The following is a 14,079-nucleotide window of genomic DNA, read 5'->3' on the forward strand; positions in this document are numbered from 1 at the left end:
CTTCTAGCTTGGTAACTGTCAGATTCTATACATGACCCACTAGGGATGTAAAAGGTTAACTGGTAAGGATTAGGCTTACCATTAACCCTCTGTGTGCCAACTGGAGCAGTCCCAGCCCCGGCCACCTCAGTTAACCAGTTAAACGATATCATTTTAATTGTTTAACCCGTTAACTTTTTAAACAATATTTTACATCCCTATGACCCGCTTATTCTTATTGTTTTGACTTTTTTAACTATATCACTATTAGCAGGTGTCCCATCTGTTCTCTCAATAACCCGTTTTTTTAATATTTCATTATTTGCTTTTGATTATGTCTTTATTGTTCTGTGTTGTGTGTTAACTGTTTGTTCAGTGCTCCCAGCTGCCCAGATAGGGCCAGGGGCTACTATATATACACACATAAGAATTTCCAAAGGTGACAAATGATATTGGGTATCCAACCTGAGACATTTTCAAGGAGCCTAACTTTTAGAGGGTTAGCGCCTAACGCTTTCTGAAATTCACACCATTTGAAGGGACCCCAATGTGGATACCCTAAAATTGAGGCCCTCGATAGCCTACTGAAAGTTTTCCCATTACTGTAACTTTCTGGTATCATTTTTCAGGCATGCAGTTTTAGTCCTAGGTATATCCATAACTTAATAAAAAAAAGCCAGTCAATTTAGTATCATAGATCAATGGAAATGATCTTGTCACAGCATGAAAAGGCACAAAGCATCCAGGGATTTGAAAAGCATGAGGAATCAATTGTACATCCAGTCAACTGCCGTGGTTTATTTTAAGTCTTGCTGTTCTGATTTATTACTGTCATTGCTACCAATTTGCATGGATAATAGAACAAGACCCCCTCTTAAACTCCTAATCAGGAATTAAAAAAATAATACCACTATTAGATCTCTTTCTACTCATCAGGGAAAGTGAACACATTATCGTTTAATGTCAGCTTTATTATAAGGATTGCACCGGATTGGAAAGAAGCATATTAAACTGCCTCAGTGACATCACTGCTAATTTGTTACAGTAAATAGCTGCAAAATGTAAAGTAATCAACAAATCCCTTTGTCAAAAAGCTAGTTCATAAATGTTACTATTGTTATGAGAAATACAACAATGGCCAGCTGCAGTATTGATGCCACTGAAAATATTTTTTGCAGTTTTGCAAGAGAAATAGATATCAGATTTGTGCAACTGAGCTAGTATCCTGTTTCCATGCATTTCAGAATTTTGTAAAAGCAGAAATTTTACTAAGCATTGTTTAGGCAAGAGATTTTTTTGCCCCTTGTATAACACTGACAGACCCCGGTCCGCAGGATCGAACCTGGGGCCTCTGAAGCTTAAAGCATGCACCTCTACCACATGAACTAAAAAGCCAACTGCCTCTTAGCTAAGCCTGTAGAGCAGACTCATTTAACTCTCTCTCATGAGATGGGACAGAACACCACACCCAGGAGGTGCATGGATTACATATGCATCCGGTTTATTAAAGATGAGAGGGTAGCTTGTTACTCGGCAAGGTAATTTCTTGACAGGTAGTTTTATAATTTACATGTACACCATAAATACACACAACTTTTTATAAACAACATAAGAGGCAAGAATCTTATTTCAAAGAACCTAAGAATAATCCATTGTGATACCTCATATGTAAGAAGAGGAGAAGACCCAGGGAAGGATGGTGAGATCTATGAGGAAGAGATCAACAAAGCAAAGCTACACAAAAGCAGTGGGGTTTGCACAGAAAAGGGAAGAAGAGCCTCTGAAAAATGAACTCAAAACTTAAACTGACTTCAGTGAGCGTTTGGCAGGCACAAGGAATGCAGGATCAGGCCCCTTCCATTTTGGATGCATGTCCAAACTAGAACAAATCCACAAAGGACTAGCTCCAGAGGTGAAAGCAAGCCAGTACGGTCTGGTACAGCACACCAGCAAGAACCAGTACACAGCTGACTGTACCAGCAGGGGGCAGCTTCCCCAGGCTGGCAATTTAAAAGGGCTCTGGGCTTCTGGCAGCAGCCGGAGCCCCTGGCCCTTTAAATTGCCTCCAGAGCCCCACTGCCGGAGCCCTGGGGTAGCGGAGGCGGCCGGGAGCGCTGGGGCTCCGGCGGCAATTTAAAGGGCCTGGGGATTTAAAGGCCCCGCCCCTTCTGCCCAAGGCCCCCCCCCCACACACCTTGCTTAGGACCCCGGCCCTGCATACCGGTAAGTCCCTTAAGTTACTTTCACCCCTGACTAGCTCGCCTTCCCCTCACTTGGTCACAAGGCCTGCATCATCCCTCTCATTCCCCAGGCCTGGCTTCCCATCCCCAACCCAGCCTCAGTCTTGTCGTCACTTCCTGTCACCCACCCCATTTGCCCTCGTCGCTCCCTTCCCCAGAGGCAGGATACAGTCCCAGATCTTTGGCCTCTGTCTCTCACAAGGCAAGGGTAGATTCGTAAGCGTCAATGTGAGGCCTAGGCACCAGAGGGAGATAAAGAGGCACAGCACGTTTGCCCAGGTAACACACAAACGTGAAGTACATCGGCAAAAGCCGTTAGGATTTAGAATGGATACGCGCTAGTGCCTGAACCTTCTCTCTCCTGCGGGGCTAAAGCCAAAGCGCGACAAAGGTACTTAAAGCAATTATCGACTCTAATTTACCATTATAAAATCTAACACTTTTCCTCTCCAAGTCCTTCGGCCCAATCTCACAAAGCTATTACACGCACACAATTCATCCTTACACAGTTAGCCCTATTGATGTCAGTGGGAATGCTGGTGTGCCTCACTCACATGAATAAAGACTTGTGAAACCTGGCCCTTTTTTTGCTAGATAAATGGGACGTCATGGGGCTCTCTCTCAAGGCAGGCTCTCAGGTTCCCTCCTTTAACTCTGCATTGTTAATGAACAATTCAAGTTTGCTAAAAAAGCAACATGACTCAAAAAGCCTCCAACACAGATGAAAGATGGGATCGACAGTATTTCTTCACATTAAAACTAACTATAATATTAATAAATGAGACGTTCCTACAGAAAGATTGACATTTTTAACAGTTCTTATGCTAGGTTTAATGATACCTAATCAGCACAGAACAATGGTTGGAGACTTATTTAAAATGAATGAGAGAAAGAGATTAATTTTCTATAAGGTACACTATCACCTGTATCAACTCCTGTCATTTGGGCAGAAAAATCACTAGCAGCTCCTGACATACGTTTACATGTTGCTGCTGAAATAAGAAAGCAACAGGTGTTTTCAAAATTGTATGAGCTTCAAGTCAACTCTTTATACCAAGACTGAGGGGAAGGGAATTATCTGTTTGGTAAGAGAGCGATTGTTAAAGTATCAGTAGGTGTGGAGGAAGGTTTGAGAGGGGAGGAGAATTTGTGGTGGCTTATCTTAAAGTGCTGCATGTATATGCTTTAAGTTATGTCAAAGCTACCTAGAGCAGTGGTTCTCAAACTAGGGCCGCCGCTTGTTCAGGGAAAGCCCCTGGTGGGCTGGGCCGGTTTGTTTACCTGCCGCATCCACAAGTTTGGCCGATCGCGGCTCCCAGTGGCCGTGGTTCGCCGCTCCAGGCCAATGGGGGCTGCAGGAAGCAGTGAGGGCCGAGGGACATGCTGGCCGCCCTTCCTGCCTGGAGCGGCGAACTGTGGTCAGTGGGAGCCGCAATTGGCCAAACTTGTGGACGCGGCAGGTAAACAAACCAGCCCGGCCCGCCAGGGGCTTTCCCTGAACAAGCGGCGGCCCTAGTTTGAGAACCACTGACCTAGAGGAACTATACAGAACTATAAGGTTACCTGGAACAGGTTACCTAGGGAGGTTGTGGAATCCCAGTCATTGGAGATTTCTACGAACAAGTGAGACAAACTTTTATCAGGGATGGTCTATGTATATTTAATCCTGCCTCAATGAAAGTGCTTAGGCTAGATGACCCCTTGATGTCCCTTAGCTCTACATTTCTCTGGGCACTCTGTTTAGCAATTTTATAAATTCGACCTGTTCCTAATCTTCTTGGCCTTTCTTCCACCCTTGCACTCCATATACTGCCAAACAGGAGGCTGAAGAGAAAGCAGGAATTGGTTGGATTAATTTCTCACCACTTATCTCATTGCAGTCCCAATTGGGGCTAACAACACAGATACATCCTCTCCCTTCATTTCTCTCTGCAATTACATTTAGTGGCATCTGCTTTATCTCACCAGAGATAAATTCTCTGTGAAATAAAAATAAATGTGATGTATTGGAGTCTAAATAGGACTCAAATCAAATACGTTCAGAACAGCGTAGTACAGGCATAGAAGAAAAAAATAGACAATGAGCTTGATGATAAAAGTCATGGATTTTTCTGTAGAGAATGATAGCATTGAAGCTGTAACTGGAGCATTAGTCAGGACAATATGCCTGTCATAAAATAGAACTTATGGACACTTTATTTTTAAAAAAAGACCATTCAATATTTGGATTTTAGGTATTCTCAAATTTATTGCTGAGGCTCTATCAGCTAAAGTTTCAACCTTTTTAGCTTCCGTTATTCCATAGAACACTATTTTATATGTAATGAACGTGTACTGCGTACCTTTTGAAAAGATCATCTTTTTTCAAAATACTTCTGGTTAGCATAGCTGTACGATAGTACTTTTTGCAGAATCCTAGAACAAAGACCAGATCAAGAGTAAGAGCTGAAGATGAAAAGCTGGCATAAACTGACAGAACTCCACACAAGTGAGGGGCAGTACACGAATTTACACCAGCTGCTCGGCAAAGATAAAATAACTAATAATTGACACGGGGGAAATTATTGGCTTTATCACCTGAATTCTCGTCTCAGGATGTTCTCTCAGTATTATTTCCAGATAAGAAAATACAAAAAGTGTGTGTGCACCTATGGTAACAAAGTTGGGTTTATTTTAAACTGTCTAAACAAACAAACCAACATTCTCTTCTTGTAGGCGAAGAACTGGATTCAGTTATTGAAATCTGATACTCTTTGTTTCCTGAATCTTAATATCTTCTTGAGATGCTTTAAGGTTTATTTTTTATTATGCTAAATTACACTCTCCTTTGTGACAAGCCAGATAAAAAGGCGCCCAATATTTTCCCTATACCTGTTGTCATAGGGCCCATGAAGACGTTTCTAGTAGAGCATGTATCCTTTTTCAAAATTCTCTTCCCTTTGAGGTGCTTTATGATTTGATGCCTGCATTTGGGCTTTGGAGAGAAGACACACCTGTAATCATTTCAAAAGCCTAATAACGGGAAAGAAACATGGGCAAATATTTTGCCTTTACGAATAAATCTTATTCAAGGATTATTTAGTTATGTCTATAGCACCAACTCCATTCCTCTTCTCCCCCCACAATTACACAAGCTGAACACTAAGCTATACTATCACTACTCTCAACATACTGTCCTTTGTAGGAACAAAACAAACAGTCCCAGCAAATGCACTTTGCCCTAATCCAAAACCTTTGGAGTCAATGGGAAACTCCTTTTGAGCTGAGTGGGCTTTTGTGTCAGGCCCTGAACAGAGTACAGTTTTTTTCTCCTCTTCCAGAGGGGTGTCACTTCTTTCCTAGGTTCTTATTCTGAGAAAGAATGTTTTTTTTAAGATGAGAAAACAAAATGAACGCACAGCCAAAGCTACTTCCCTCCTCTGTTTGCAAATGCCAGGATCTCCCCGGAACACAGGGTCTTTAGAGCATGCTACTAGGGCCATTTTTGCGGAAGCCCTTTGTTAAGATATTTGGAGCCTGTCACCGCTTGAATGCCAGTTACCACAACTGGAATTTGACCAGGTCCCCAGAATTAAACTACTTGCTCTTAAAAATGCTACGGGGTCACTAACGACACTTTCGAAGCCTCATCCAGCTCCTGCGTTTCTTAACACCATGCAGGGACACTTTCAGCAATAAGAAAAAAAAAAAAGCTCCACCTACATCACTAGCACTTTTCCAGGCTGCAGATATGTGCTTCTCAGATTAGACCTCGCACACAGACCTGGCTTGCCTCTGGTTTGCTACCAAGATCTGACAGGATTGCAGCAAGGGGTGAGTCTGCAGGGCAAACGTTCTTGGGAAATGCCTGTGCCTGGAAGAAGTTAATACATTTTGCGAGTATAATTATTTTTAATCTGAGTGTCAAGGCCTCTCTCCACTTATAAAATCCTGGTGCTGTGACATTACAAGACGAACACACAGGCCCTCAGCTCCCATTAGGATATCATTAGATAATTTGTGAACATCAGTCACCAATTAAATCCACTTAAATGAGAGTTAGCTTCAATTAAAAAAAAGAATATGGTAGATGTCTGTGCTTTCTTCGCCCGATCAGGATAAATAGGGGCCTTCTTTGAAACGTTGCGTCCTTCGATTTGCAGTTTGCCCCCTAATGAACAGCAAGAGTGGGCACAGCACAAGATATTTTAAAGACAGCTTGGCAGTTCATATGGAAACTCGTTCACAGGCGGCTCTAGCTGCAGGACACCTCTGCAAAGCGTTGGGGCCCCGCAGAAGGTTCAGTCAGCAGCTGGCTGCCCCCTGGTGGATGGGCACGGCCTAGCAAACCCGCTGTGTCTTCCTCGGTCACTCGCAGCTCAGGACACTCTGTGCTCGGTTTGTTTTTGCAACGCAGCCCTCTGGCCAGGCGGCCTGGAGCCCCACCCCGCACAGTGTAACAGGGAAGTCCAAACTAAAACCTAAAGTCTGATGCCTTATACCAGCTCTTCAGTCCGGGTCCCACAACAGACCTGGCCCTTTCCTCCCGAGGTTTACATCTCCCCTCCTGTAGGGGATGAGAGGAGTGGATTGGGGACCCCAGGCCTGGCCCACCCACTCCTCTGGGTCCCAACCCAAGGCTCTTGTGATAAGCAACTATGGTCTGTTCCTTGCAATCCCTTGCTGCTTCCTACCTTTGTCTGTCTGCAGGTGTCTGTCACGGAGCTGCATTCTCCAGTCCTCTCCCCCGGCAGCTCCATCTCTCCATGCAGCTTTCTCCCAGTTTGCTGAAGAGATGCTTTCTGGAGAGCTCCTAGCTTCTCCGGCTGCCTTCCTCCGCCTGAGCTGCAGCCTTTCCTCCCAGCTGTGGTTAATCAACCAGCTAGTCACAGCTGGAGAGGTAACTGACCCATGCATTAACCCCTTCCTGTCTGCCACTACATGGGATCTATACTCCATATCACAGCCCCCCACTGAGGTCACAGATAGATTGTACAAGAGACAACAAAGACCTCCTACCAAACCTTCTCCAAGTGATAAAAAAAATAAATATATGGCGATATACCTATCTCATAGAACTGGAAGGGACCCTGAGGTCAGCGAGTCCAGCCCCCTGCCTTCACTAGCAGGAACAATTACTGATTTTTGCCCCAGATCCCTAGGTGGCCCCCTCAAGGATTGAACTTGTTATATCCTTGGGGGGGAGCCAGTTTAGGAAGAAATCAGTTGAGGCCAGACAGCAGACAGCTAACAAAACCACCATTTTATTTACAGAGACAGAGAGCTCACTCAGCCGGCTGAAGCTGGCTGAGCTAACCCATAATAATCTAACTCAGTTGCCATAGCAACAAAAACCATGACAACCAAATACACAACAGAACTCACAACCCTGGATTTAGCAGGCCAATGCTCAAACCACTAAATTATCCCTCCCCATAAAAACAGTCACCAATCACCATCCCTTCCATCCCTTCTCCCTCCCCAGGAAAAGCACTTGATTTTCACAAAGGTCAAGTGTAATTCACATGGGCTGAGGTTTCATTTCAGTCAGTTCCCACGTAAGGTCCAGAGACTGCAATGAGATCTGCAGTCTGTTCCTCCCCAGGAGGCTTGCTAACAGGGAACCACACAGACATGCAAATCGAAGCCAATGCTCATCTGAATAATATAGAAGAGGGAGAGAAAAAACAGCCTAAAAGTATCTTGACACCAGAGTCTGCTTCTTCTGCATGCACTAGCTAACTGCCCGGAGGGAGCAAGCACCTTCTACCGCTCTTCAGCAACCCACCTTCTGGGCAATGCAGGAGAAGTGTTAAAAGACTCTGCAGGGAGAAACATCCAGCCCTACTTGAGTATAAGAAAGCCAGTCCGGTGTGGGAACTTTTGGTTAGGAATCAGGAGGAGAAAAATAAGAGAGACTCCCAGAGGGGCTTGTGGATCCCCAGTCTCTGAAGGGACAAAAGTGAGATTAACTCATTGTTAACCAAGCATTAACTCCTCACTTAAAGTCGTCCAGGTTAACATTGTTTTGTTGCTGATCAATTAGAGAACATGTTCGTTTAAAGTTCTGCAACGCTCTCTCATAACATCATTTGGCAGCCGCCTGCTTTGTCCACGGCTTGCAGGAAGAGCAGCCCATTGGAGCTAGCTGGTGGGGGCCTGGAACCAGGGTGGACCGGCAGCCCCCTATCAGCTCCCTGCTCCCCTAAGTTCCCTGTGCGGCAGCCACTCAGCAGGCTAGCAACTGCCGGCAGCTCAGCTGTCCCTTCTCCCACTGCCACGTGCTGCTCCTGCCCTCTGCCTTGGAGTTGCTCCCCAGAGCCTCCTGATTGCTGTGCAAGGGGGAGGGGAAGTGGTGGGACTAATGTCAGGGTGTCCCCTTCCCTCCTGCCTCTGCACCCTGCTTACCCCATCTCCACAGAGCAGGAGGGGACACAACAGGGCTCAGGACGGAGGGAGCTTGCTGGCAGGAGCTGCTGTCTCAACTTGCTGATCTATTTAAAATGGCAATGTACTTAGAGTCGGTCAGTGTACTTAAAGGGGCAATGCATGTCTCCCTCTCACACACATGGTCTGTGTCTCTGTCTTCCATGCTGTTTCCCCTCCCTCTATTTGTGCTGCCTTGTAGAGTGTGAGGCTACATTAACAATGTGTTAATCCTTGAGGTCTCAGCCAAGTGCTAGTTCATCATTTAGCAGCAAGGCATTCCCTGGGAAATACCCCACCCTCTGACTTCACCACCTCAAGCAAGCTTCACAATCATCATTGCTGTGTACAGTATTAACTTGTTTGTTTAAAACTTATAGTGTGTGCGTGCTAATATATATATATATTAGTCTTTTGTCTGGTGAAAAAAATTCCCTGGAACCTAACCCCCTCCTATTTACATTAATTCTTATGGGGAAATTGGATTTGCTTAATATCGTTTCATTTAAAGTCGCATTTTTCAGGAACATACCTACAACGTTAACCGAGGAGTTAATGTACAAGGTTTAGGAGACTCCGATGAGACCTGCAAATCAGCTCTACCATCGCGTTTGCATTCCTAAGCAGTGAATCCCTGCCACCAGGTTTGAGCTTTTAGGTTATATGCAAAAATGTAGTTCCAACAGGGTGGGAGGGGGAAAAAAAAGCAGCTTTTCCATTTTTAAAGGCGGAGGATGGGGAGGAGAGAGATGGGTTTTCAGCTGCAGGGGTGAACCCACTTCCCTGGGAATTTGTCCTGGTGGCTGCTTTCTGCTTCCATTTCCTGAACGCATCAGAAATATTCATAGTTTGTGGAGCCAGGATTAGGCTCATTTTGCTGGGAACTGTACAGGGCCTGTACAGAGCCAGGGTATGTTGACGCTGTGAGCAGGGAGAGTAATTCCCAGTTTGAGGAGGCACAACCAGGCCAGCTCTGATTGAGCAAGCGGTGGGAGGGCCTCGCCCAGCGAGTACGCACATAGTGTCTCAGACAGAATTGGACGTGGGGTGGCTAGCCCCGTGCACCGCCACGACAACCCTCTGTTTAGCATGCTACCACCAGTACATCCCCTCAAGCTCGGAATTACACCCCCAGCTAGAAGTGCAGATCCCGGCCCCAAACAATCCAGCACTTGTCTCTGAGTCTTGGAGTATTCTACGCTCAACACATAAAAGGTTACCTAAAACAAACCTCTATATTATGTTCCTTTATTTAAACACACACACACACACACACACACACACAATCCTTCCTTCAAATTATTTTCAAGTGTAGGTTTCTTCCTGCTGTATCCCTACAATTTTAAATATTCAAAACCTTGCTAGTTACAAAAATCTCCTGTCTTCTGTTACCAAAAGCAAAAGAAAATCTGCAAAAGAACCAGCCAACTCTTGTTTTAAAGATTAATGTCTTGGTGCCTAGCTCCAGGCAAAGTTATATTACAATTCAACTCAGGACAAGGAGTAAAAAAATGAAAATCTAGCTCTGTCGGTTATCATTGCAGGAGATTCACCTGCCCCTTGTTTCCTTCCAGCATTACCAGAGACAAAGAAATTCAACTGGCTGCCTTATCAGATTCTGGACAATACCAGACTCAGAATTCTTGAAGAAAGATTACTGGTGGTCAGAAGATAGTAGCCATCTCTCTCAAGTGCTGTAATTAGACAGCAGTGTCATTCAGCAAAAGTAGCCAGAATACCTTGAAAGAGCTAGACAAATGAGCAGACAAATTAATTTGTGCAATCTGCAAAGAAGCCATTGACAAAATGGCAGCAATTTCCGAAATCACAGGCAACAGATGCCATATTTATAAAATTTTCCCATGCAAATGAGCATCTAGAACACTGAAAAGAAAACCAACAGAGAGGTGTTTGTGAAGGGAGATTCTCATATTTTTTATAATCCATGGCTTTTGTGATAATTCAAGACTGTACATAACTACACGCTGAAGGCAGGCTTAAAGTGGCATTATCCCACAAAGTGCTTTTGTTACAGAAGAACATTGATGGTCTTAAGACTCTGTTCATCACTCACAGTTTTTAATTAAGTTAAGATGCAAAGACTCCACATTTACACTGTGGTCTTGTTGGATGAGTAGGAAGGCAGTGGAAATAAAAATGGATCTGATCCAAAGCATCTCTTGGAAACCAAATAAAAGCTAAATTTGGAAAAGAACTGTTCAGCTGGAGAAAGATGAGCTAGCCAATACCAGGAGGAAGGATGGACTTGTAGTTCAGGCACTCATCTGTGATGCTGGAGACATGGATTCCATTCCCAGTGTCGGAGAAAAACTCAGTTCTCGCTTTTTGTTTGGGTGCAGCAAAATCAAATACTTTATTATTTCTCCAGTAATTACAATGGAGGGAGAGAGTGCCATAGGACACAGGGTCACCCCAGTCCCGGACAGGTCTCTCAACTGGTAAACAATTACAGCAAGCTTTATACCTTTGTTACAGACAATTTCTAGCAATAATACAGACGGTAAAAAGCAACAAATACATTTTGTTTATACATAAGCCTTTCTGCTATCTTATTTGTCTCACTCCTAAGAAAAGCAAGCCTGCATATTTGGTTAGACTGTTGCAAGGTCGTAATAACTTTTCACACAGTTCACTCTGTCTGAAATTATCTTGCTTCTACAAATCTCACGTCATTAGGGTCACAGCTAGCCTAACTCATGCTAAGTAACTGACATTCATTAAGATCCCTTCAAATCCTTGTTAATTATTTCCTGGCCTCCACACCAGTTTCCCCCCCAACTTCCTGTGTGACCTTCTGGAAGTAATTTTATTTCACTTCACCCTCTGTAAGAAGAGGATAACACTTCCCTACCTTATAAAGATGTTAAAAGGATAAATTTGCGAGGCACTTTGATTCAGAGATGGGGACCATATAAAGTACCTAGATAAGATACCTTAAAAATAAATACACATCCTGCAAACCTTTAGATGATGCAGACACAGTTCAGACTGACTTGCCCTTTCCAATTTAGAGCTCCAAAGTATGGTTCTTTAAGCCATATGAAGGGGCCCTGATAAACTGAGCACTGTTTGACCATTTAAAGGGATTACACTTTGCTAACGTCATTGATTGCAGGTATCAGTACATCTTGACAGAGCTGAGCTGGTTTATTTTTAAACTTGGCTCTTTGTGAGCAGGCAGGATATTGACATAGCTGATCAAACTCACTTCATATGTACCACGACAAAAGCTTGGATCTGGTGGAGAAGTAGGTCGGTGCAACAAATACATGTTCAGAGGTATCCAGCGGTATAAGATTGTGCATCACTGGCTCTCTTTTGAGGAGGTGGTAGATTTTTCTGGAGTGGAAGGCAGACTCAAAACTTTGACTTTCACAGTACCCCACAAAATTAAACACACACCCCGTTTTATATAATTGAAGTGCGTGTCTCTAAATAACACTTAGCCAAAACATTTATTGGCCTGTTGCAAGATTTTTCTACATTTCACAACTCACTGGGATTTATACTGAATAATAAAAGAACCCAGGACCTTATGCAAAGCCCATTGAGGTCAATGGAAAAATTCCCATTGAGTTCAGTGGGCATTAATTCAGGGCTCTTAACGCACATCCCCAGCAAAAGCACTATTAATATGATTTTTTTCTTTCAAATAAAGTGAAAATAATCTCATTAACTGCAGGTACTGGTAGTTCTTGCTGCTCATTTGGGATATCATTTTATTTTATTAAAAAGACATTCTTTTAAATCAATCTCATTGCCCCAGCCTTACTTTTTCATTTCATATTTATAATTAACTCAAAGAAGTTTTGGAAGGAGAAAGTATTATCTATGCTTTAGAGCGGGAGGCAGCAGTCAGAAAACTTGGGATGTTATTTATTCCCAACCATCTAACTGTGACTTTAGACAGTTTTAACCTCTCTGTACCTCAGTTTCCCCACCTGTAAAATGGGGATGAAAATACTTACTATTCTTTGTAAATACTTTTAGTGGGTGTTGCATAAGTGCCAAATCAATGAGCCAAATCCTGAAAATCTCTCTTAATTTAATTCACTTAAATAGGACTTCAAAGAAAGTTTCACCTTTCTTGCCTGTCTTCATTGCCTGTCTCTTCTGGCAAATTGGGATAGAGGGAGGAAATGGACAGTATAGCACAAATGGATTCTGCAGGAATCTGTCTACTGCAGGATCCAGATGCCAAAATGGAAAATATTTTCAGCACCAGGCTTCTCAGCCAGCTTAACTGATAGTTGCTGAGATAACAATTTAGAAGTTGCCCCTGAGTCTAGCAATAGTGATCCAGCTGATGAGCTATCTCGGCACCTGACCCTGGTGATAAAAGCACTATTCAATTTACCTTCAGTTCAGAGGAACTGGTGCATTCTCTTCCAATTATTGCATAAGGTACTGCAAGAATTCTTCAGTAAAATCTCCCAATGGGTCCTTTTATGAAAGGGTAACATAAAATGTTTCCACATGGTTATATTTGTTTTTTCCTTGGTGTTGATCCTTAGCCTGATCTTGGAAGCATTATGTTTATGTTTCAACTACAATCTATACGTCAGAGAAAGCAAAGACCCTTAAAGATGATGGTATTGAAGCTGCAAGGCAAGTAGGAAAGAACAAAAATGTCCATATAGTGGAAATAGGCTTGGCAACAACTCTGAGGCCTAATAGAGCCTAGAAGGCCTAATCAGTTAGCATAAAGCCTAAATACTTAGCATGAGTGCTTGATCTAAGGTTATAAGATGTAGCAGCATCTTGTGATAAACAAGTAAACCGCCAAGGAACAGACAAAGTTTAAAATAATAGACTTGTAGGGGATTTTTGGTATCTCTAACCAAGGAGCAAAACCGCATTTATGTATCAAAACATCATTGTGAAACGTACATATGCAGACAGCCTAGGACTACAATTGGATCCCTAATTACGGTCCCATGGAATAACAAACATGGGTAAGGGGCCGAGACCAAGTCAAAAATTATCTCAGATACGAGAGGAGATATGCACGGAAAGTAGGGTTATAAAAGCTTGGCAGAGCAACCCCTGATTGGGTAAACCAGGATGAGAAGATGGGGGAAACTGAATGTCACATCCACTAATGGTGCTGCTCCACTTACTATTCCTGTGGGTTTCCAAAAGTATGCACAAGATATTGGGAATACTCTTGCTGTATGTATCTGTCTTTGCTCTTATACTTGTCTGTATTTTGACATTAAATAACGTCTGCATGTCCTTATGTACGTGAGTCACCAATCTTATTATATATTATACATTTTACATAGCCACCTGAATAAAGAACCTGTTATTAGGGACATGTATTTTGTGCCCCAAATCCATCAAAAGGCTATATTGGATCTAAGCATTCTTCTTCGGTCAGCCTCATTCAAGTATATTATCTGTGACCTTCAAAACACAATTCCAAATGCTAGAG

The 14,079-nt window shown here is 43.2% G+C and overlaps 1 protein-coding gene and 1 long non-coding RNA gene across 4 annotated transcripts in view; one reads left to right on the forward strand and one right to left on the reverse strand.

Annotated features, from left to right (window-relative positions):
• Positions 1-14,079, reverse strand: part of FGF13 (fibroblast growth factor 13) — a 352,169-nt gene that overhangs the window by 215,045 nt on the left and 123,045 nt on the right. The window lies entirely within an intron of this gene.
• LOC123377308 overlaps positions 2,064-14,079 on the forward strand; it is a 39,621-nt gene continuing 27,605 nt past the window's right edge. Inside the window, exons 1-2 of the long non-coding RNA XR_006582166.1 lie at positions 2,064-2,202; positions 9,149-9,268. This is a non-coding gene — a long non-coding RNA (uncharacterized LOC123377308). The remainder of the gene's footprint in view (positions 2,203-9,148; positions 9,269-14,079) is intronic.

The sequence above is a fragment of the Mauremys mutica genome, chromosome 9 (genome assembly GCF_020497125.1).
Source record: "Mauremys mutica isolate MM-2020 ecotype Southern chromosome 9, ASM2049712v1, whole genome shotgun sequence".
In the NCBI taxonomy this organism is placed as follows: Eukaryota; Metazoa; Chordata; order Testudines; family Geoemydidae; genus Mauremys; species Mauremys mutica.